The sequence below is a fragment of the Mus caroli genome, chromosome 2 (genome assembly GCF_900094665.2).
Source record: "Mus caroli chromosome 2, CAROLI_EIJ_v1.1, whole genome shotgun sequence".
Taxonomy (NCBI): Eukaryota; Metazoa; Chordata; class Mammalia; order Rodentia; family Muridae; genus Mus; species Mus caroli.
Genome location: NC_034571.1, coordinates 154,218,405 through 154,243,436, shown reverse-complemented (window position 1 = coordinate 154,243,436; position 25,032 = coordinate 154,218,405). Strand labels below are relative to the sequence as shown.

General features: G+C 43.4%; 1 protein-coding gene and 1 long non-coding RNA gene across 12 annotated transcripts in view; one reads left to right on the top strand and one right to left on the bottom strand.

The window, feature by feature from the left end:
• Ptprt (protein tyrosine phosphatase receptor type T) overlaps window positions 1-25,032 on the top strand; it is a 1,083,833-nt gene that overhangs the window by 251,112 nt on the left and 807,689 nt on the right. The window lies entirely within an intron of this gene.
• Window positions 6,518-9,612, bottom strand: LOC110290360. Its single transcript, XR_002377428.1, has 3 exons — window positions 9,587-9,612; window positions 9,042-9,142; window positions 6,518-7,012 (listed from the first exon to the last, which is right to left on the bottom strand). It is a non-coding gene; the product is annotated as an uncharacterized LOC110290360 (long non-coding RNA).

Genomic DNA, 25,032 nt, shown 5'->3' with positions numbered 1-25,032 from the left:
GAGGGTTAAGCTAGGTGGATTTCTAAGGCTGGCTATCCACCAACTTGAGTTGAACTGGTAAACCAGAGTCCCAATGGGAGAGGCTGTTTCAAACAACTGGAGTGTAACTCCCGAGAAATACATGAGATTTACCTTTTACCTCAATGTGCATGTACAAACATGTCAAACGAGTGCATCCATGCACACACACACACACACACACACACTTCATATCTACTAAATATTAGTGTAAATGGCACTAACATATCACAGAGCTTACACAAGAGGCCCAAGAGAGTTTTGCTCAGCCAGAACTTCTGTAGAAAGAGTTTTGCCTACTTCAACACTTCATGGCTGGCAGCTTTAGATTTCCATTTTGGAAGGTGTCTTTGTTCTGCAAAACATGCCACACCTCCTGTGATTCTTATGTGATGGACATGAAACTCCAGCACTGGATGTACCTTGGGGGTACTCTACCAGTGTGCATGCTTGGGGCCCATCCCTGTAGTACCGACTCAGAGTCCCCAGTGCCAGGCCCAGGAATCCATCTGCATGCAACAAGTTCTAAGGTAACTTATATAACCAATAAAGTGTGAATACCATGGATGAAGTCTTGTGCACACAGACTTATCAACCAAAACCCTTTTATGTCCAAATCTCTGTGTGATGGTTTGTATATCCTTGGACCAGGGAGTGGCACCATCTGGAGGTGTGGCCTTGTTGGAATAGGTGCGACCTGGTTGGAATGGGTGTGTCACTGTGGGTGTGGGCATAAGATCCTCATCCTAGTTGCCTGGAAGTCAGTCTTCCACTAGCAGCCTTTGGATGAAGACATAGAACTCTCAGCTCCTCCTGTGCCATGCCTGCCTGGCTGCTGCCATGCTCCCACCTTGATGATAATGGACTGAACTTCTGAACTTGTAAGCCAGCCCCATTAAATGTTGTTTTTTATAAGACTTGCCTTGGTCATGGTGTCTGTTCACAGCAGTAAAACCCTAACTAAAACACTCTGTTTAGTGCCACACACTCACAGGAACTTTTTTGAGCCACTTTCTCTTTGCTGTGTAGTGAAGTTACTACAGCTATTTTAGGGAACTGCTCTAAGGCCCAGCCATTTCCAGCTGTGATGGTCTGTGTACATTTGAGCCATTCTGTGTAACCTCAGCTCTCTTTGCCTTGGCAATGTCAAAATGATTTCACTTGTACTTAAGCCCTCAGGGCAAAGAGCTTGAATGCTTGTGTGGGTTTTAGCCTACTCGGGCTCCATTTTGTCTATTTTGCTTCTACATTTGTACTTTTGGAATCAAGTTGTTTTTGTTCCCAGGGGATCTCAGGTGCAGCCTTGGATGCTGGCAAGCATTGTATTGCCTGTTCACCAGACCATGGCTACATCTCTGCTTTTATTACCAGGGTAGAAGACTGTTTTACATACAGGTGTCATGGCCTTCCTTTGCTGGCTGTGTGTAGCATAATGTCCAGAGATCTCTGGACATTCATGATGTAGACTGTAATTGGAAGAAGAAGAAGAAAAAGAAGGAGGAGAAGGAGGAGGAGGAAGAGGAGGAGGAGGAGGAAGAGGAGGAGGAGGAGGAAAAAGAGGAGGGGAGGAAGAGGAGGGAGTGGAGGAAGGGGAGGGAGAGGGAAGGGGAGGGAGTAATATAAAATGCAAATATTAAAGTGGTCAGGAAATTCTTATGTGAGTCTAGATATTTTATTCAGAGTACCCAGTTTAGCTTGAAGCTGATGGGATGCTGATGACATCAGACGCTCTCTACCAAGACATGGTACCCTAGACATGCCCACAAGTGTCTGTGGGAATGCTAGGATTAATTCCAGAGGCTCCCAGGTCTTTTGAATTTAATTGAGTGACCTTGTTCAGTCATCTGACTTTCCTAGGCTCTAGATTTTTCTCAAAGGCAGAATTGCAGTGATAATGGACCTGCCTCTTGGGGACTATTATTCAGGTGACTGGGAAGATCCATATGAGAAGTGTGTTGTCACCTAGGTGGTGCCGTATGGGCGTTGTGTAGCCATCTGTCACCTGGCAAGTTCTGTGCAGGCATTTCCCACTGTCTGGAAGCCTTCGGTCAGTTTTCATCCCTGAGGTCTTGCACATTTAAGAGCTTTCTATGTCATTTGATTCAGATATTGCAAAGCCATGGGCGTCAAATCCAGCTTGAGGCACAAAAATGTTCTGTTCTGAGTAGCTAGTGTTCTTTAACCACCATCACAGCATGCCTGCGATAGGGTCTGTACTTTTCATTTTGTTGAGAATCCTAACCCTCTGTATTTCCCAGCCCGTGACTTTGTTCATTTGTATTGTCTGTGAACAGAGATCCCTAGTGGTGACCTTTAATGTTCTTGATTTCAGTTAGCATCTCCAGGTGCTGTGGTAGAACATGCTATAGGTAGGACTGGCCTTTACAGTCATACTTTAGATACATGACTGATATCAGCAGCTATGGTTACAGGGCAGAAAAGACAGTTGGGGGGCTCCCCTGACACTATGGTGGAGTCCTTTCTGTCTACAGAAATGGACTGTTTGTCATTTCACAAGGTAGGTAAGGCACTGGGGATTACAGGGGTGGACACAGATGCAGCTTAGGATGGGAGTGTTTGTTAGAGAAGTCTTCCTGGAGGGAAGCTTGACGGCTCAAGTTTACTTCCAAGGGTGAGGATTGCATAAGGCCAAGGTAGTTTACTCCCATCTACAATGGTAAGGGCTGAAGGCATTAAGTGCTGTAGTGTTTGAACGGCCTCAGTGAAGCTATGCAGGGCTTTGATCCTGGCGTGCACAGTGGCAGCCAGGGAGTCATCCCGACTCTCACATCCAGGCTCCTGCAGGCAACAGTCTTCTCCTTCAAGGTGTGTTACTGCAGAGGACTACATGGAGCACCCACTGTTGATACAAAGGAAGGCTAAGGGAACCTTCCAGGGAGACTGAGACAGTGAGGGAAGGTACACAGGAGCAGGCTGGGAAGAAGGTTGAAACCATTACCTTTATGTATGAGGCAAGAACCAAGGTGTTTGTTACACAGTTGTGTGGGTATATTAGTTAGGTAGAGAGACCAATCTGAGTTTAGTGGAGGTTTATAATAAAGACCTGTCAGTTATGGTCCTTGTATGGGTATTATTCCATGGGCTTGGATGCAGTCCTCTAGTTGAATGTAGAGAAGAGAGGACTGAGTCCTGAGCTCAGTAGAAGAGTCCAGTGATGGGGGCTCAGCAGTGTGAGCTGTAGACTGGAGGAGGAACAAGGAAATAGCATGGCTGAAACCCCTGGGGATGGGGGTAGGGGTACCAACTCCAGCCACACTGCCCATTGAGTCAGTGTGGTGGAGACTGAGTTCTGACCTTAGGATTCAGCCAGAGGTCATAGATAACCTTGAAAGAAACAGTTCACTCTCCTGTTTTATCTGAGAACCTGGAGAGCAGGTATAATGGACACTAAGGGCACAGAAACTTCAGGTTGGTCTTTTTTTCCCCCTTTGTTCTCAGGAATAGCAAAAGGATAATAGTATGACTGACCTTGACACATCTAAATCAACATCCGCTCTGAAAGAAAGTAAGGTAACAAAACCATGTTTGAACAAATCTTGGATAACAGAGATTAAAAAAAAATTCTTCTAACCACGCCTGCTCTGCACAATCGCTGGCTTAATGTTTTGCTGTTCAGAACCCTGCACTCCACTTTACTTCATTAATATGCATATAGTTTTTTCTTTCTTTCTTAAATTGAAAAAAAAAGAAGAAGAAAGCTGACCTGAAAGCCTAGTTCTAGCTTGTTTGGTACCCTGCTCTCCTGCTCACTGCTCCATCACAGGCGTTTTTCTGTGCTGTCTTCTTGCCACGGTAACCTCAGTAGTTAAAATTCACAGGATCTCATTAGGACCTGCTCCCAACCTCCATATTTCCTGCGGAGTCTGAAGCTAATGAAGGGGATGAGGAAAATGTCTGTAAATATTTTGTTGTTTTGCAAACACAGGCACTCTTAAATCCAGTTTAATGATTGCTCAGTTTAATTAAACCCTCTTGGTCTTATTTGTTACCCAGTTCTCTGCACTGATTAGGACCCGGTCTGAAAGGAGGGACTCAGATGTGCAGCGCAGTTGCAGTAGCTTCTCCCTCTCTCTCTTCCCGAGAATGCAAAGGGAAACATTTGAAAGCAAGACTGCATCTCTGTTCTGTGTATTCTTCAGAACCGACTTGCACAGTAGCCTTTTGTTTGGATGAGGGGCCGCAAATCATTCGGATGCATATGTCTCTCTCACCCCTTTGAAAATGCATCAATATATTGCTTCTAGTTCGTCATGTTAAAATACACAACATGGCAATACTTGGCTATGCCACAGAACCGTGTAACCCTGTGACATTTATATGTAGAATTATTCCCTTAACCTAAAAAAATCTCTCTTCTCTTCTTTCCTGTTCTCTACTTCCATCTCGCTTCCCTCCCCACCAACTTCCCCAGGCAGCAAATTCTCCACTTTTTTGATACTATAGTTTTCCCATCGCTACCATTTTATATAAAAGGAACCATAGGGCATGTGATCCGTTGTGCCCGACCTGGCCATTTAGCCTGCTCCTTTCATGATTTGACCATCGTGGGCATCATGCTGGGGACTCTTTCATAGTTAGGATCTACAATACACTTATGGTTCCCCCCCCCCCTGTTTCTGACTCACCTCATTCACCTTGTTCAAACCAAAATCACTATGACCATGATAACCCTAGAGCCCCTTTGTGAATATTGTTGTGCACCTAGCCCTTTCTCCATGCTGCGGCCCCAGGCTGGCCTTGTGTGATGTCCTAGTCCTAAGCTCTGCCACAGCAGACCAGAGTCCTGTGGAGGGAATGGCCTCTGAGATCAACACACTGGGAATCGCTTATTGTCAAAATTACCCTCAGAAAATCCTTTAAGGCTTCTGTGAAAAAGTTTGTTTGTGGCGTGATTCTTAAGCCCAATGCAGTGTATAAGATCTGTTGAACCTGGGTTGGGAGATAGCTTAGTCTGTAAAGCTTGCTGTACAGGCTTAAGGATCTGAGTTAAATACGAAGGGCCCACGTAGAAAGCCCTGGGTGTGGTGGCACTCTCTTGTACTCCTAGCTCTGCAGAGGGCAGAAACAGGCAGATCCCTGGACTTGCTGACCAGCCAGTGTAGCCTATTTGGTTAGCTCTAGGCCAATGAGGGACTCGGTGTCAAAATAACAAAGTAGATAGTTCCTGAGGAATGATACTTAATGTTGTCCTTTAACCTCCACAGGCATGTGTATACACACACACACACACACACACACACAAACATACAGAGCCTATTGAGCTAGACTAAAAGAATGAGTAGAACAAAATCAATACACAGTCAGTGGACACTGACGATACTCTTCATAGAATGGGTGACTGGGTGAGTGGGTGGGTGGGGAAGTTCCAAGGCCTTCTTGCTTAACTACAGGGATTTGTCCCATTCTGTTTTAGTTTTAAGTCTTTGCCTTTAATTCAAATGGTATTTTTCAGGGGGCAGTAGCAATCTAATGAGCTAATATTTGCAAAATAAAGTCTACAGTTGGCACCTAATATATTCAGCAAGATGTTTCATGGACTGGCATCTACTGCTTGCCAGATCCGAAGCACATGTAGCTCGTTTTTTTGTTTGTTTACATTTAAGCGGAAGGGCTTGGGCCACCTGGCCTTCACATTTCCCAACTGTCATCTCTGGCGGGGCCCACACATTAACATTATCTCATCCTCATCCTAGAGGCTTGGTCAGCTGCTTATAGCTCATCGTTCCAGTTCAGGGGCAAAGGTCCAAGCAGTGATCTCAGGAAGAAAGAGGAATTTGGGGAAGGAAAAGCATGGGGCACCCTTGATCTCAAGAAGGAAAAGAAAGCTGGGGAAGGAAAAGCTTGGGGCACATCTATTTCACCTGCTTTCCTTGCTGCTGTTAGCTGTCCTGATAGAGACAGTCCCTTTGTCTTCCCACTGCCATCCCTTTGTGGTTTCCTTGATTGAGACCCAGCCCTGAAAAGCTGGACAGGTGCTTTCACAGCCTGTAAAGAGAGCAGAGCTCCAGGAGTGTTTGGCGTTGAGTTTCAAGGCATAGATATAAACTTTTAGTGCTGCACTGTTTCCTGGTGGCAGGTCTTAGCCGGAGACGGAGGAGTGGATATCTTTCCCTGGGCAAGGTCTGTTTTATGTTTAGGGAGTTATATGGATGGTGCAGCTTGTCGTAGAGGGGCCTTTTCCTGCAGTTATGGGTGGGAGGGAAGCTGCAGAGAGAGGTGGACTAGTTTAAACATTTAGGGCAGCTCAATTCAGCATCTTTCCTTTAGAGTCCTAACTGATGAAAGATAAACGGGTGTATAAGTGCCTTCCACCTATATATGTGCTCTCCATCCTGATAGTGTAGGTCAGGCCTCGTAAATGGTATGGCAGTCCAAAGTGGTGGCTGGGACTTTGCCTCCCTTCATCCTGAACTGCTTATCAGAGTAAAAATTATAACTGTGCACAGCAGCAAGAAAACACATTAGGAAGCAGACACTATGAAAGTAGGAAGAGGTTAGAGTGTGGAGAGCCGTGTGGTTGGGGTGTGTTGGTTTGTATCTGAAATCCCCTCCACATGATGATGCTTTGAGGTTTGTTCTTGAGCTGGTCATGCTATTTTGAGAGGCTTTGGAATCTTTGGGTGCTGAGGGCTGGCTAGTAGAGACAAGTCATTAAGTCTTCTGAGGACAAGGCCCAATGTCCCCATTCTGTTAACTGTTCCTGCTTCCTTGTTCATGGTGATGTTTGGGAGCCTCTGCCACATGCTCTTGTCATCAGGAACTTCACCGTGGCTTCTCTGCCACGATGAGTCCATGCTAAGATGTCTGAAGCTGTGAGCCAAAGGAGATCTTTTCCATCTTTTACTGTCTCTGCCAGGTGTTTGGGTGATGTGGATACAAAAGTCAGCACCCCAGAGTGAGTGGAAGGAAAAGTAGCCTGATAAGTAAAGGGATTGGCAGTGTTCTTTGGTGGTCAGCCAGTCCCGGGAAGGCTCTGCAGAAGAGGAAGAAAGCCCACGTCCTATCTGACGCAGTCACACTGGGGGTGATTTGTCTACACTGGTTAGTGCAGCTACATTGAGGGTGAGAATTTACAAGCTACCTCTTTGGTCTTGTCATAGGTAAGCTAAGGTTGTTCATAGTTTTGGGTAATCCATGTGGGGAACATGGTTCTAGGCAATGAGCTGTTTCCTGTAACACACAGGGCTGGAAGTCTTTCTCCATCAGGAACACGGGGCCTTAGTGAAGCTTAAGCTCTGATGACTTCTCTGCTGACTGCACAGAACAACTGGAACTCATGACTCACACTGCTCCCCAGGGTAGGGAGAGCACTATGGGCCTTATGCTGCCCATTTGGGTTCTTGCTGTGCCTGAGCTAGAAGGAAAATGGTATCTGGAAGGTGGCAAGAACAGGTGAGAGATCCCTGGTGTCCAGGCTTAGGTGGGCAAAGACATGGTAGAAGTGACGAGATGCTCTGAGACCCGGTGACCACTAGTGAGTATAGCCAGGGTAATGGGTGGCGGCGGTGGCGGCTGCTGCGGTGGCCGCAGTTAAAGGAACAGGTCCTCTGCTCCTCCTTGACAGCTCCCCTTTGGTGGAACAGTGGAAGGCCCTTTGTTTATAACAGGTATTCTCAACCTCTGGGTCCAGACCTCCTTGAGGGTCACACATCTGATCTCCTACATATCAGATATTTACATTATGATTCATGAGAGTAGCAAAGTTACAGCCTGAAGTAGCAATGAGATAACATTATGGTTGGGCATCATCACAACATGAGAAACTATATTAAAAAGGGTCACAGTCTCAGGGAAGTTGAGAACCATCGGTCGATAAAATGGAGGCAGATAGAAAAGAGTTAACCACTTCTGCGTGTCCCGCCCCTATGTTCTGACTTAGCTAGGAACCTGTCACCTGCTTTTTGATTTCTGGAGGTACTTTCTGTAATAATGAAGTGCTTAACAGTGAAAGAGGCCTCACAACTCAAGTTCTCAAGCCCCAGGGAGTTCTTTCTCATTCTGGACTGATTGGAGGGCAGAAAACAATGTGGTCTCACTGGCTGGATATTTAACAGTTCTCAGTCCTTCTTTTGGTAATGCCTTTTCAAATAGCATCGATTCATCTGTCTCCCACAGTAAGACTATGGATATGTTGTGAGGTATACCATTAAGGCAGCTGCTTCCGATTCCCTGAGCTCTCTGGATTGGGGTGTATGGGTGAGTCTGGTCCACTCTGCAGATGGATGCAGGTTGCTTCACTGGACAGCCTGCCCTGGCATAGGGCAAAGCTGGGAAACCAACACAAAGCTTTTGTGTGCATTAGGATGCAGCTCACAGAGGACTTTCAAGCCAAGCCAACTACTGTCAGGGCAGGGACTCCCTAGCCCTTCCTTGTAGCCCTGCCAGGTTTGAGAACTCTTTCCGAGAGACTGAGTGATCTTTCTGCAGGGGCCTCTAAGCTGAACCATAAGCTCAGACTTTGTAATGGAAGCTCGGGTTTCCAAGCACATTGTGTAGTGCAGCTAGCCTCCCAGAGAGGCCCTAAAATGGCAAAGGCGGTAATTCTGGGAGCCGTTTTCTCTTTCCTCTGACCATGAGACATTAACAAAGATATTAGCACAGCCATTTCACTCCAATGGCCAAAGTTTGGGTTGCCTCTTTTCCTTAATTGTATCTCTTTCCCCCCCTTTATCTCTCAGTTTATTAAGTCATGGGATTGCATATTTGTGAAGTAGGCCATTTAGGGAGGGCTAGGGGTTCAGATAATTAGAGAGGGAAAGGTGCCCTAGGGCCATGTTTCACACAAATTAGGTGGCTCTGTGTGTTTGATTTTTTTTTTTTTAACTTTATGTTAAGGTTTCAAACTTATACTAAGGAGGTAAAAAGCACCTGTGATTATCACCTTGTGGTTGATCTTTCACTCATACACAATCCATTTACCCCTTAGGTGTCATTAGGATTTTCCCCCCATTATTGAGCAGATTGCCTCGTGCTATTACTTAGGTAAGAAAACCTCTCCTTACCTTCAGCTCCTGCTCACCACTGATATGTTGGTGCCTTCCCATCATTTTCACAGGCACAGAGAATCAGATGCAGGAAGGCTGGTGTTTTGTTATCCATTGGCCTTGTGGGAAATATTTAAAAATGAGAACAGGCACACATTCCTGAACTTGTGCCTCTGCCCCGGCCATGCACTGGTGGGCAATGACCAACCTGTTTTTATTTTGTGAAGACTCTGACTCAGAACTCCAAAATCTCTCTACCCAGCTCGCTAAGTTTCCTCTGGTAGGTTGTTACCATGCCAAACCTGTGCTTCAAATCTCCCACAGCCTTTGTGGTGCACATCTGGCAAACCCACACTTTGTTGCTGTACCTTTTTTGAACTCAGACAAGCCGTCGTATGAAGGAAAATGCAACACAAATTGAGTTCAGAAACAATGATAACTCAATCACTGAGCACAACAACTAACATCCTAATCTTGTAAGCCTTATTAAAATCTGATTCCTCCAATGGCGAATGATTGCAGATTTACCATGATACTGGGAAGCTCTAGCAGCTACATCTTACCCCTCTGCTGTCCCCATTCCAAAAGGGTCTAGCTCTCTCCTGCTTCCTCTCTTCCTGTGTCCAACCCGGAAGTCCTGCCTACTCACCAAGTGATTGGCTCCTTTATTCATGAGGGGATTGGTTCACAAGAAGTCACCTGAGTATGACTCACTCCTTGTCTTCAACCCCTCCCAGCAGAGCAGAATTAGTATACAAACAGCACAGGATCCATCCACAACACATTGGCTTTCACTTCTAGTGACCAGAAAGCATTTGTTAACTGTTTCTGTTACTGTGTGTGTATCAATAGTCCAGCCATTTTTATTGGGAAGTGTTTTTCCATTGTATAGAAGCACATATGTTTGGTTCTTTAAAACTCATATTCTAAGGAGTCAAGAATCATGGAGACTAAAAATCTTATCTTGGTGTGCTTCATGGACTCTGGCTTCTAAGAAAGGGGCATTTTTGCATAGGTAACCTGTCATCCATGCTTCCTTGAAATGAGGCACTATGACCAGAATATAATATAGAAGGGAATAAAATTGAAATGAGCAGGTTATGAAGTAGAAAGTCACCATCCTGTGGCTTACACTTCTAGCAGATACTCTGAATGAAGGCTCTGCCGAGGGTGAACCCATGAATCCCCTTTCCAAGAAAACAACGACGATGTTGTGTTGTGTTGGTTGTGAAATTTGTCAAGAATGTTTAGGACCCTTTGAAGAATGAAGATGGATGCAGCCATCTGCAACAAAATAGAACAAAAGAACAGTAGTCACATGTCTGTGCTAGTGTTATGTTAAAGGGACAATATACCTTCTTGCAATAGAATTGGTAAAATGGAATTGTACAATTACTATATGAATAATCCAATAACCTCAAAAAGTCACTTGATAAGATCCAGTTCTTACTGTGGCTTAAAAGCCAGCCAGTAGACTAATATCCCTAGGGATCATGAGATGAGGCCTTGCCATGCTCAACAAATAATTCTCTAAACCTTGTTTTACAATTTGCCATAAACGGAACAGGGGCACCTTGATTAAACCACTGTTAGCATTGTCTGAGAGCCCCATAACTCACATGAAAAGATGTAAGAGATGTTATATATTAAATTATATCCCCCAAAAGAATGCATGTTGAGGTACCAACTCTGCCAAAAGTCAGGTCACTGAGATGCACTCCAATCTAGTATGACAGGTGTCCCATGAGAAGGAGAAGGGTAGGTGCAGGGAGTGGAAAGATACTACATGTATACATGAAGGAATATCCTGCTAAGATGGAGTTGGGGATCATAGAGGCGTATCTGTAAGCCAGGGAGTACCAAGAGCAGCAGCAAATCTCTTGGAGCTGACAGCCCTAGAAGGACCCAGTACTGATGACCCATTCATTTCCAACTTTTGACCTCAGAACTGCTAGGCAAGACCTTTTGCTTAAGCCACTTGGCATGTGGTGCTTTTCTGTAGCAGCCATGGGGCACAGATACAACTCCTAACACTTCACTGACACTGTGTGTCAGACACTATTTTGGAACTCAGGCAGGGAGGTTTATCATGCTTGCCAAAAGCTGATAAACCAATAAGAGGTGGGACAGGGCTTTAATCGGATCAATCTGCTTTCTCAGCAATTATCTAACATCACTAGCTGTGTCATAGACCCATAAATATCACTTTTAAAAGTAAAATGCAGGAGCTGGAGAGATGTTTCAACAGTTAAGAGTACTTGCTGTCCTTTCAGAGGACCTGGGTTTAGTTCCCAGCACCTAGTTCTCAGCACAGTGGCTCACAACTGCCAGTAACTATAGTTCCAGGGAATTTAGTTCCCTTTTCTGGCCTCCTCACGTTCCTGTATGCATGTGGTACACACACATATACTCATGCATACTCATGTAAAATAATAAATAATTTTTAAGTATAAAATATAGTTAGATTAATAGGTGCATCATCCTCTGTAGTTTCCCCTGGATGAATTAAATATTTAAATGTACTTATAGCTTAAGAAGAGAACCAAAAGATGATACACATAAATATTAATTTTTTTCTGTGGCACCAAATACTTATGTAGATATCCTATGTAGAAAAAAATTCTATGTGGGAAATATGTAAAAAAAAAAATGTAGGAATGTGATTCCTAGATTTTGTTTTTATATTCTACAGTTCATGCATATCAAAAATAATTCAGAGGATAGAAGGAGTCAGAGTAATTCTTGTAAGTGAGAATATATTAAATAGATTAATATTTTTGCTGTATGATAACACAAATTAGAATAAACAGCCCAATCAGAAATGACCAAAGGGCATAAGTCGATAATTTATGAATGAAGAAATATTAATGGTTGGTTAACTTATGAAAAGCATTCAAGCTAATATTCAAATAAAAAGTGAAACAAAGGGCCTCTGCAGTTCACCAATTAAAATGACAAAGATTAAAAATAATGATGATTTTCAGTGATGGTGAGATTGCAAGGGAGCTGAGCAATATCCCATATTATAAGTTTTGTTAATTGTAATAACTGTTCTTGAAGGTGATTTGAATATGTATATATGTATATAATTATAATACAGATCCTCCATCCCTAGAAATCCAATGTTCAGAAAGTTATCCTGAGGAAAAGAATATAAAGATGCCTTAAGGTTTATTTTCTTGCTTTAGGAGTAGCAAAATATGAAAACAACAAGAAATAATAAAAGATATGACTTATCAAGGGCATATAAGATTATGTCAGGCATTAACATTCACCTTTTGGATAGTAAAATGGCAAAATACTTCTGATATAAAATGTAGTATAAAAGCTGGTTAGGTGGAGGCCTCTATAGCTACCATGCTTCTAATATTTTTAAGAAAATAAATGCATATATTTGTAACTAGAAAAATATTCAACATAACAAATGTGACCCGGGTAAATGTCTACAGAAATGAGTTAGAAGGAGATTGTGTTCTTCATTCTTCTCCAGATTACCTGCAATTAAAAAAAAAAACCCAACCTCATTTCATTTAGAATAAATACAAAAAAATAAGTATATGTAGGATGCTCCTATATAACATATGTACAACTTTCTGATGTTAAATATAACAAAATATGCAGCCCCACTTTGATACTTGTGAACAGCCCCCAGCCTTCTTACTCTGAACACACTTAATCTTATCAAATATCTATATATTTGACTATAGGGTAACCAGGATAGGCAGTTACTCCTTATTCATTATCAATAATTAGTAGTTACCAAATTGTGAGCTATTAGGTTATTAATACATTTTACTGCTATAAACCCCTGGACATAATAATAACTATTGTATATTTAACTTTTTAAAATATGCCAGACTCCCCACACCTGAGATTCTGGAGCTTGTGGTCTCCTTTAATAACTTTAAGTGTGTGTGTCTGTGTGTGTGTGTGTGTGTATGAGTGATGTGTATAGAGAAGACTCACAATTGTTGTTGTGACTGTTAGATATGGAGTGGAGACACCGTGCTTTAGGAAGTGGCCCTCCTTTGATGCATTTAACGGAAACCATGCTCTGTAATCCTGTCTACCTCACTGGTATCTTTATTTTGTGTAGCCGCCTCTTACAGTACCCTCGGGGTATATTGAATAAAACAGCTGTCTCAAGATTCACTGCAGTGTTTGGACCCAGTATGCATCTCTCATTCATCTGTCTAGCTGTTTCCCAGAAAATTGGGGATTCTTTGGGGAGTCACTAGAATCAATGCTTCTTAAAGCACACCACAGGTCAATACCATTTCTCCTATTTAAGTTTCCAGTAAGAGCTGAACTGTATGGTTTGCTAGTCTCTGAAACCTCTATCAAGTTTCCTAGATGACTAGGCCATAATGGTCATATGAAGAATCTTAATGACCCAACCACATGATTTCATGCTGCTCCCACATTTCTGGCCTACAGGCTACATCTCACACATGTGCATGAATGCATGTGTGTATGCATGTGTGTGTGCATGTGTGCATGTGTGTGTGTGGCACATGCATACATGCTTAAATGCACATGTGAACACAAACACATATAAATGCATGTGTGGAGGCTAGAGGAAAACATGAGGTGCCTTTCTCAATCATTTTCCACATTAGTTTTTGAGACAAGATCTCTCACTGAGTCTGGAGCTCTAACCCACTGAGCTAGACTCAGTGGTCAGCATGCCCTAGGGATCACCTGTCTTTTCCTCCATGGGGATTACAGGCATGCGATTACGTGTTTGGCTTTTGCATGAGTGCTTGGTGTCTGAACTCATGTCCTCCCGGGCTGTTTCCCTAGTCCTTAGCTCTGTTTCTTAAGGCGAGCCTTCGAGATGGCTCCCAGTGTAAGCTTCTTCGAGAACCCCCTGTTAAAGCTTCCAGGTAGAGATCAGGGTAATTCCAGTGTGTCTGAATCCAAAGAGCTTCAAACTCCCAAATGGGCAGCAGGATTCCTAGATGATCCTCAGGGCCTGCAGGCTGCCACGAGTCACAGGATATGGCCTGGGGCTTCTTATGAAAAGCATAATCTAAAAATCTGCAACAAAACCACCTGTTAGATTGAAGAGGGTAAGGTAGGCAGCTTTATAGCATCCACTTACAGGGTTCAAAGGTGTGATTGTGGCATGGAGAGAGGAAAGATGTGGAAAGAGATAGGATAATAAACAAGACTGCAATAGTGATTGGGCTCAGCATGTCTTAGAACACTGGGCAAAGGTCTAAATCATAGTGCGTTGGAAGAGCTGTGGATAATAGCAACTTCCCCCCTCTCTCCTTTTGTCCCTATCTTCCCCCCTCTCTTCTTTTTTCCTTCCTTCCTTCCTTCCTTCCTTCCTTCCTTCCTTCCTTCCTTCCTTCCTNTCCTCTCTCTCTCTCTGTCTTCCTTCCTTCCTTCCTTCCTTCCTTCCTTCCTTCCTTCCTTCCTTCCCCATCACTGTTGTATATTTCTAAGCCAGAGGTAAAATCCAAAATGTTAATATGAAAGTAGGTGCATTTCAGTGAACTAACAGATCTTGTCTCCAAGACCCACCCTATCCCCTTACCTGAGCTCCAGCAAGAAGTTAGGCACATGAGATAGGCCACTGTACAGGTGCAGCAGATGTTGGCAAATTCTGGGCAGGGCACGGGTGCCTTTATCAGAATGAGGGCCAGGATCATGGATCAGAGGATTCAGTTGTTTTCTGTACAATTCTGGAAAGGTGAGTTTGATCCCTGGAGCATGTCACTGTGGAGGAGAGAACCAAGTCAAAGGAACATGTTTGCTTTGACTATCGAGTGTAATCTGATGCACCCTTTTACATCACATACATGGTGTTTATCATAGTAATAGAAACCTTAACTACTATATATCATCATCAAGAAATTTGGCATGGCTACATGGAATAATACTGGCCACATCCGGAGACAGGCACCTGTCATGCCTATGTGCATCCTGTGAGAGTGTTGCAGAGTCCTGAATTCAAGTTATTATAGCATAGGCTTCAGGTTCCCCTCTGTCACATTACTTTCCAAAGCTCAGAAAGGGGCCCAGCAGTTTGTTCTGAGAGTCATATATTTTATCTAATGATCAAACGCAAGAACACTGTAGTGATAGTTGGTTAAGCCGGCTGCACGATTTCCCCTACAGTAGCCCTTTCATCATACGTTTCTTTAGAAAGAGGAAAGTGGGAGGTAAGGTCTTTGGAGTCGTCAGAGTACTTCCTGGATGTATATAAGCAGAAGTTAAAATGTAAACTTGGGTTAATAGAATAAGTACATACTCGTGTGTGTGTGTGTGTGTGTGTGTGTGTGTGTGTGTGTGAGAGAGAGAGAGAGAGAGAGAGAGAGAGAGAGAGAGAGAGAGAGAGAGAGAGAGTTCTAAACTGTATAAAAAAACAACGTAAACTTGAAGGGCTTAAACTAGCTACTAATAATAAAGAAATGAATCTCGGGCAGATTCTCAGTGGTTAAAGTACCTGCCTTACAACTGTAGGGACTGGAGTTTGGATCACAAGAATCCATGTTGCTGCCAGGTGGGCAGGATTGCCTGCCTGTAATTTTAGGCAGAGAATGGGGATCCGTAGAGAAGCTTGGCCATCAAGACTAGACATATCTGTGAGTTCTGGGTTTGATTGAGAAACCTTGCCTCAATGGATAAGGTTGAAATTCAGTTAAAGGTGGCTCCTGACATCCACTTCAGGCCTCCACATGTATGTGTATCATCACACACATGTATGTGCACCATCACACACATGTATGTGTACCATCACACACAGGTGTCCACACACATGCAAAGCCATGCATGCATGCACAGGCATACTGTACACACACACATGAAAAGGGACAAAGGAAAATAGTGAGTAAAATAATGCAGAGATATTGATCAAGCTTCGAGAGAGGCCATTTTTAGTCTCCATTGCTATAAACATGATATTGTAAAAGCCATTTTAATTGAAAAATAATCCCAGGCACAACATCCAGAAGAGCAGAGAGAAGATAATATTACTAATGCTGTTGTTCTTCAGGGAAATGCAGTATTTGTCGTGGTTCTTGGTTACTAGAACTTTTTTTCCAATGATTTCTTTTCACATTTTAAATAAACAGTGTTTGTTCTGAGTTTACATCTTTTTCTTGAAGATGTTGGTATCTTTGGGAAAGATAAAACACTTTCCCACAGGGTTTAGCCTTCAAGTTTTACAGAACTCATAGGATCATTTTCTTCTGATAAGAACTTCACTCTAGGAAGGAATGAGTGCCCTGTCCCAGGTCCTGCCTGGGTCATGGGCTAGGCAGTGTGCACAAGTCAGGGCTCCTCAGGCTTCCCTTCACCCATTGTATATGCTCTGCTTCCTTGGCAGAGCATGTCGTCAGGTGGGTTTGCTGTTCTCCAGGTGACTCCAGTTGTATTTGCTAATGGACAGGGCCCTGGAAGGCCAGGGGTGGGGGTGGGTTCTCTGTTCAGCTTTCCTCAGACTTCCAGGTCTCCCCACGTCCAGAAAGTGTTCATGGTCATGGCTTACAGAAGATACATCTCTTGTCCAGGCTTCTTGGGGTGAGCTGTTCAGGGCTCATGATTGCTTGCCATTTGGCTAGCTGCCATTGGTCCTTATCTTAAAAGCTATCCTGCTCTCTTGTCCTCTTTTCACTCTGCTCTTCGCCCTTGCCCTTCCAGTATGAGGACTCTTCTAGATGCTTCTGGAGAACTGACTTACAGCAGTGATGTAAGAGAGGTGTTGATACCAAAGTAAAGGGTACCTCAAGTGAGATATCCCCCTCTTCCTAGATATCCTATCCCAGCCGTCACATTCCAACTGGCAGATACTCCAAGCTCTTCCAGAATTCACTAATTATTTTCATACCCAGCTATTCTTTCAAGAATGGATTCCGTGGTGTGTAAGTTCTAGGCATTTTGGATGGGCCCAGATTGTGTTATTTGCTCCAAGTCGATGAGGGACCATGCCTGTGGTTTGTATGCTGCTTTTGATTCCTTTGCTCATTTCAGCCGGTGTTGAGATTGGAGGGCTTGTCATGTGGGCCATGTAGGTCACTCTTGATGCTGTGTTTTGCATTTTATTTACTTTCCATGAGATTCCTTGAGTATCTATAAATTGCCATCTAATCCTGCTGTCTTTTCATTTGATCTCAGTTTCCCTCTATGTCTCTTTCTTCTCATTTCAGCATATATAGATTATATATAGATGTGTGTGTGTTGTGTTTGTGTGCACACGCATGTGTTGAGTATGTGGGAATTCATGTCTGTATTCATGTAGAGGCCAGAGGTAAACTTCAGGCATTAGTCCTCAGTGTACTGTTCATTTTATTTTTTTGCGACAAAGTCTATAGGTTTCTCACTGGTCTGGATCTCACAGATTTGGCGAAGCCTGCTGGCCAGCACCCTCCTAGATCTGCCCATTTCTATTTCCCCAATGCTAGGACTACAGGAACACATCACTACCACAAATAGGTTTTACAGGTGTGCTCTTGGTCTTGAACTTGGGTCCTCATGCTTGCACAACAAACACTTCCGTGACTGAGCCATCTCAGCCTTAATGAGGACATAGAAGGTTCACCAGTTCGTGCTCTTGTTATTAACATCAGCAATGCTTTCTAGTTCTGTTTCTCCTGAATTTATTTTCATATATTTTTGATTCTTATTTTCCTTCAAAAATTATATTTCATAAGTATAGGTAGGATATATCAGGGAAGGGAGAGATATAGAATCTAATCCAGGTTTTCTGTTGAGACCAGTGGTGTGATTGGTTTCTTAACCATTAGATGTGGTATATTTCTGAACATGAGTGTTGACAGAGTAGAAAAAAAAACACACACAACCGATTAAATTAATTAGGCAGATCACTGTTCCTGCTGTGGAGTCTAGCAAGGGTCTAGCAGAGAAGGTTTGCCATTTGTATCTCAAAATCCATCTCAGTTTCTGTAACTGTAGCATCTTTTCTCCCATCTTCTTCCCTGAATTACTACACTAGTTTCTTTCCATTCCCTCTGAATACCCACCCCGCCCCCTTTTTCCAGGAGTTGCATGGTCATCTGGGTGAGGTTCTATGAGAGACAGCCAGGAGCTTCCAGCCAGGTTCATCTTCAACAGAGGGTACCCAGCCAAGGTCACACAGCCAGCTGGTGGCAAAGCCAAGTCTTTAACACAGGGCTCTTTTCTCCTAGGCAAATCCTCAATCTTGAGGACCACCTGCCTCCTTGTCCTGTCAGGTCCTGAGTTATTATGTGATTTAGCAAGTGGCAGCTTTGGTGGTAGAAGTTCATTTCTATTTCAGAGTTTTTGCCTGAGGTGAAGTCATGTTGGCAGGGGCTGAACCTCTGCTTTGGGCCTTTGCAGATTTAAGGAAAAAAAAAATGTGCACAGAGCTGGGAATTGCTAAGTGCTTGCTCTGGAAATGAGAAATGTGTTCGTGTGTCCTGGACATGAACTCTTAGGCATCTGAGCGACTAAGAGGAGGTGGTTTTGAGGTATGGGTCTGCTTTATGGTTAGGCACCATAGCGAGCAAACTACTTGCCTTTTAAAGGATTCATCAAAGGCTACTTCTTTAATCCTCAGGAGAGCACTCCCTTTTGTTGGCATCCATCTCTACCTAGGCCAATTTTCCCTCTGCAGACAACCAAAGTGTCAATATTTGAGAGTAGGCAGGCTGGCTGGCGGAACTGAGGACAAGCTAATTAACACAACAATTCACCTCACCATCCCCAAGACCCAAATCTGTGGGTTGACCCAGTACTAGCATCTGGGTGATTTAAACTTCATATCATTGAGACCTTCTTATGCTCTGTCCTTAAAAACCCTTTCTTCTATGTTTAAGGTTCATCTGGAGAGGCTATGGTGGATGAATCCCATCCAGCCACCACAGGCTGATTTGCCAGAGCTGAACTGCTGAAGGGGTTTCTACAGCCAATTATATTTAGGATAATACCCAGACCTCAGTAAATATTTTATCTGTGCAGTTACCAGTTTGATGATTTATGGAACTCTGGCTGCTATTACCAGGCTTAATGAATGTATGGGACCTTAGTCTTTACTTTAGGTAATTAAATGTTAATATACTTATAAAATTAAAGTACATGAACTGGTATCTATCAGCTGGACCTCACCATTTCTTAGGCTTTTGCATGCATGGCACTGTGCAATAGACAGATGGTGGCCTCTGAGGAAAGAAAACTGTCATAACTGGCAGCCATATGGGGATGTAGACTGGATTCTGAATCAGTAGGGTCTCTGTTCCCCCATCTTCACAACGATTAATTCCTGCATTGTGGGATGTCTATTATGATTAGGTAAGATCATGAAAAATTACTGGCTTGATGCTGGGACCATACAATGCAATTTTTAATAATTATCACTTTCTATAGTGGTATACCTTATTAATTTGTATTAAATATGAAAAGCATTCTGTTATGATAAGAGCTTAAACAGGCACCTCACAGGCTGTTTATCTCTGTATCTTACTGTTCCCAGCTACACTGTGAGCTCTGAGGGAAGTAGGGGGCCGTTCCTGCTTGTCTCTGCTTTATCTGGGGTACCTAACATAATGCCTACCTTATAGTAGACAGTCCATAGCCTACTCATGAATGATATGTAAATGTGGCTTGACTGAATCCACAGAGGGTTCTAGCAAGCAGTGCAGATTTCCAGGATGCAGAGTTTTGCCCGTTTCCATACAGAAGACAGAAGATGAGTTGACAGAGCTTGGGTCTGGGTTTCAACTGAAACTCACTCTAATTATGACTCTGTCTTTTGGGAAGTAGATAGGCCCAAGGAGGTCATTTAACCATTTTTGAACCCGGGCTCCCACTTTTCAAAGCTGCATTTTGTCTCAGAGGGCAAATCAAGGGTGACTCTCAGGACCGGAGTGGGATGGTCCTTACAAAGGACATGTGGGTTGGGTACAGACAGCTGATTTTTCCAGAGTGGGATTTGAGATAACTTTAAATGATGTGAGAGTAGTTCCTCCTGGAGACTCTTGATTCAGAAACCACCCTTATCAGGGCTTTCTCCTTCTGCTCCCCACTGGGTTCCTAATGGCTCCTGCTCCCTGGGTTCTCTTCCAGGTGACTGCTCTAGTTACTCCTTTCATTGTTGTGACTAGACACTGAACAAGAAGCAACCTTGGGAAAGAAACATTCATTTTGGTTTACAGTTTGAGGGGACACAGTCCATCATGGCAGAAAGGAAGTAGAGAGTGGGTAGAAAATAAAAACTAGTAGGCCAGGCTATAAAAACTCAAGATCAGAAGCAAGCGAGCAAGAATTATTATTGCCTCTTACTGAGTTTTCCTTCCAGATACTTCATCATTCATTCATTCATTCATTTATCCAGTGTTGTTTGAGTCCTTAGCATTCAGTGATGAATGAAAATGGGTATATGTTTCCTATCCTAGAGGGGTGGGCTTCCCACTGGAAGATAGGGAATGAGTGAGTGAATGATTGGAGAGTGTACCGAGGGTGTACGGGGAGCAACCTCCCTCATCCAGCATAAACACAGTGGCATGGTAGAAAATAATTAGAGAGGTGAGGAGGCTATTTTTGTCGGAATACTTGAGAAGACTTCTCCAGGAACTTGAATTTTGGTGGGGAATCGTTTGGAATGAGACTCCTGAAGCTCTAGTGTGGTGGTGATCTGAGTTGGAAAAGCTGGAAGTGCAAAGATCCTGGGAGTGCTGGGATCTTGGCTTCAGCTTCTAACAATTTCTGATGCTGATGCTGATGAAGATGCTGATGCTGATGCCAGAAACCTTCCCCCACTTTATCCCAAAAAGTTTTCTCCCTGACATGGGGCATGACCTGTGGTCCTCCTTGTCTTTCACTGCTCCCTCTAAATAAAAAATGAAACAGACATTGCTGTTGTGTGGGGAAAGATCAAAGATGGTCTTCTGGCAGATGAGTGGGTAGAGGTCTGGCCAGGGTCCAGGGCTTCTGGGCTCTGTCCCAGCTCTGGACCCCTTCTCTTTGTAGCCTTTACCCTTTGTCTGTTTACCTACCTGTAAAATCAGGAGCTGGGCCAGATGATCCTTTAGTCTTTATATTTGAGAGGACAGTGGGATCCTTGTGCCTGTCCCAGTGCTGCTTTGGGGCAGAATGAATTGCTGGTTGTTCGGGCTGCTTTTCTAGCTGATCTTATTCTCCCCCTGCCCCCCATCTTGAGCCTTCTTTACCAGTTATGACTGAAGGTGGCTCTTCTTTCCCTAAGCTTCATCTTCTCATTGATAGGTTGAGGCTGAGAGCAAGCTTTCTATACTCTTTATCATAGTCTTTTCCTGGTTATAAAACATCCTAGTGTTCATGGACAGACTGGTACCAAGGAACCTTAGGCATGAGAGAATGTATAAATCTGATGCCTCATAATACTGGGAGACAAAGGCCAGACAGTCCATGTGAAGAAGCTAGTTGGCTGCTCTTATTTCTACTGCAGCAGGGTATCATGAAGGAAGTTCCAATCATGTTCTGGTAGTATTCAGAAGCCAAGGGGTCCCAGGAGATGGCTTGCTTATGGCCTCTGTTACAGATGAAGAAACCTGGACCATGGGGGGACAGTCTTGTCTGAGGTCATCTAGTAGAAAGTGCTGAGGGTGCTGGGGGGTCATTATGGTTACTGCCAGTCTATCCAGGACAAACAAGCAGACTCAGATATAGCTTCTCTAATGCTTTGCTTTAAAATATTTTATAAGGTGAATAATAGAAACCCTTAACCTTTCCATTTTGAATTTATACATGGAGATGAAATATCAATGTATTTTGTACTTACTTGAAACCTACTGCATGCTAGTCTGACTCTTTATAGATAGTTCATCCAGTCTCCATAACAGTGCCAGGAGGTCCATAAGAATCTTAGGCTTACAGATGGGGGTAATAATGCACATAGAGTTTATATTGGCCAAGGTCATACAGTTAAGTAAAACAGGAGAGTTTAATGGCTGACTCCAGAGTCTACAGCTTTAGCCACCTCACTGAGCTAAGAACAAGCACCTCTAATGAAGGTAAGTGTGTTGGTGATTCATGAATCTTAGTGCCCACATTCACACAGTAAAACCAGAGCCCGGCAAAGGTACAAGAAGATTGATTTCAGCTTGAGGACATCATAGCTTCTGTTGCCCTATGGTTTTCCCATGGTGCTCTGCTGCCTTGATTTCCAAGCACACGGCTGATCTCAAAGACACTCAGCAGCAAGGTCATCATTCTCCCTTAAATCTCCTGGCTACCTCCTATCTTTGTCACTTCCCTTCTTAGACACAGCATAGTGGGCCTTATTGCTGCTCAGAGCCTCACAAGGAAGAACCCGTTGATCAGATCAAAAACTATTTCCCTGCCCCTTGGGGAATGTCCAAGACAACATCTTGTTTATAATAAATGCAACATCCAAAGAGCTCCAAAGCATCTTTTCTTTTTTTTCCTATTAGGACTATTGTTTCTATCTGTTGAGTCCATGAGTATTTGACATTGGATGACTTTATAAAACATTCTACTAATTGGATTTGTTAAAGCAAATAAATCAAACACTAATTGGAACGTGCCCTGCCATTATTTTTGCTTACTGAATTAGATATAATGGTGTGAAGGCCTTCTTATCATATTTGTGCACTTATTTAAACACCCCCCTGGCACACACTTCTGCAAATTCAATTAGATATTCAAAAAAGAAATTCAATTTATGCAAGGCTGGTTTACATTCATTCCGGGGGCAAGGCTGGGCTCCCCACGATACGCTGCTCACGATTAATAAGCCCTACTTAGATCCTGCCCTGCCTTCAGAGCAGCTGTCGGCACAAGGGGAGAATACGAATGACTAAGGGCTGGAGCTCTTTAGAATGTGTGTGTCCATAGAACAGGCTTTGCTTCCTGGGCCTGCAAACTCTGGTTACTCAGGCTCTAGCAGCTGGCTTAGAGCACTGCTATTGCCCTCTTGATTTCTTAATTGTGTAACATTATATTCTGTAGGGTAGTAATGTGCTGGTTTCACAACGTTTAGAGTTGAACCTTCCTTGGGATTTGCTTTGGTTGGCAGACATGGTGTGATTAGAATTCAACTTCTTCTGCTCTAGCCTCAGCCTTCTCATCTGTGCAATGGCAGTGTCAGCTTCTCACACACAAGGTGCTTTGCTAAGTCCTGAGGTATTAATAGTCTTCACTCAGTCAGTCCCTTTACCTAGGGCTGGGTTTGTGATGTCAAAAGTCAAAAGACTGGCTGCATCTCTCCATTTCCCAGAGAAAGGGAGAATCATTATGCATCTACAAAATGTGAAGGGCATGTCAGGATCACAGGGCATCAGACACTCAAGTGATGACACGTGGTACTGTTCTGAAGTTAGCCATCCTGTTACCATTGGAGATGTCCATGCTACTGAATTAGGATTGGAGTCTGCACCCCAACACTGAGTCTTCCCTGTTTTTATATAGCCCATGGATGATGATGGGTTTTACATTTTTAAATGGTTAGGAAGATGAAGGAATGTTATCTGGTAACAAGTAGATTATGTGCAGTTTTAGGTATAGTGAGTGCAGGGTATGGTTGTGTACACCTTCAAACCCAGAACTTGGGAGACAGAGGTAAGAGGACTGCATCTTAGGTAGAACATTGACAGACATTCATTCACTCATTCATTCATTCATTGAGAGAACAGAGACATGCTAATTCTTTATATATTATGCTTTCTTACTATAGTGGCTTGGTGAGTACTAGCAACAGAGCTAGATGCTATTGCAATAAACAGAACCGTTAGGTAGCCCCAAAGATTCCTGATATATCCCATAGAGTTCCCATCCCCTGCACAGCAGTGTGCATACAGTGGTCTTGCTCTACACCTTTGTTATGTTAGTGACAAAGGAGAGAGATTGTCAGATGTAGCTAAGGCCTCAATTCTTTGACCACAGGCTAGAGTGAATATTTTGGATGTATCTGTTGTAGCAGACAAGTCCTTCAGAAGAATGAGACCCTGCTTTAAGGAAGAGGTCAAAACTATAATAAATATATAAATAAGAAAGCTCTTGCTGGGGGTCCCATGGCTAGGAATTGTGGGTAGCATCTGTGGGCTGATAGTGGCTACTGGGTATAGCTAACGAGAAAATCAACATGCCAGTTCTGCAGCCTGAGGAACTGGATTCCACCGAAAGCCATCTGAGTTCTAAAGAAAATCCCAAGGTCCAAAGTTCTGCAGGCACCTGGTTCCGTCCTGGGAGAAGAGAAACTGGGTTGCCGATACCTGCGTTTATTCCTTGCAGATTCTGCGGATACCAAGTAGGCATTTTAAGCCACTGCCTTTGTGATAATTTATTATGAAGCAGTGGAAGACAAATGTGTGTGCTGTGACAAATCACATTCTGTCCTCCTCGGAGTCTTGAGTTGACATCTGTATGCTGAAGCCCTTACTGCCAGCATAGCTATGCTTGAATATAGAGCCTGCGGATGGGGCCACTGGTGTGGGGTCAGAACTCTCTAGGCTGGGAAGAGACCCCAGAAGCCATGCTATTTTTCTGGAAGCATACCAAGGAAAGGCCATATGAGGATCTCTGAGAAGGTGGTATCCGCAGCCCAGGAAAGAAATGATCGACAGAATCCTCCCAGCCAAACCTTTATGTGGGAATTTCATCTTCCAAAGCTTTGAGGAAACACATGTCTGTTTTGTATGACTCAGTTTATGACATTTTGTTATGGCAGCATGAGTAGACTGATACAACACACAAATCTGACAATATTTATTCCTTGGTCATTCAGGGAAAAGATTTGATACCCCCCTTTCAGTTAAAAATAATAAAAACTGGTACTTTATGCTTTTGCAAAGGACTTGCATAGTGGTTCACACCTACCTGTAAGTGCAGTTCTAGGGAATCCAGTGACTGCTTCTGGCTTCTGCAGGCACCAGACACACATATTATATAAAGACCCACATTCAAGCACTAACAATTATATATAGAATAGAAACAAATAAATCTTAAAATAATAGTTGTTTTGGTCACATCTCTCTCTTTTTCTGGTCCCTTTTAACCATGTTGGGGTGGTTTGAATATGGAT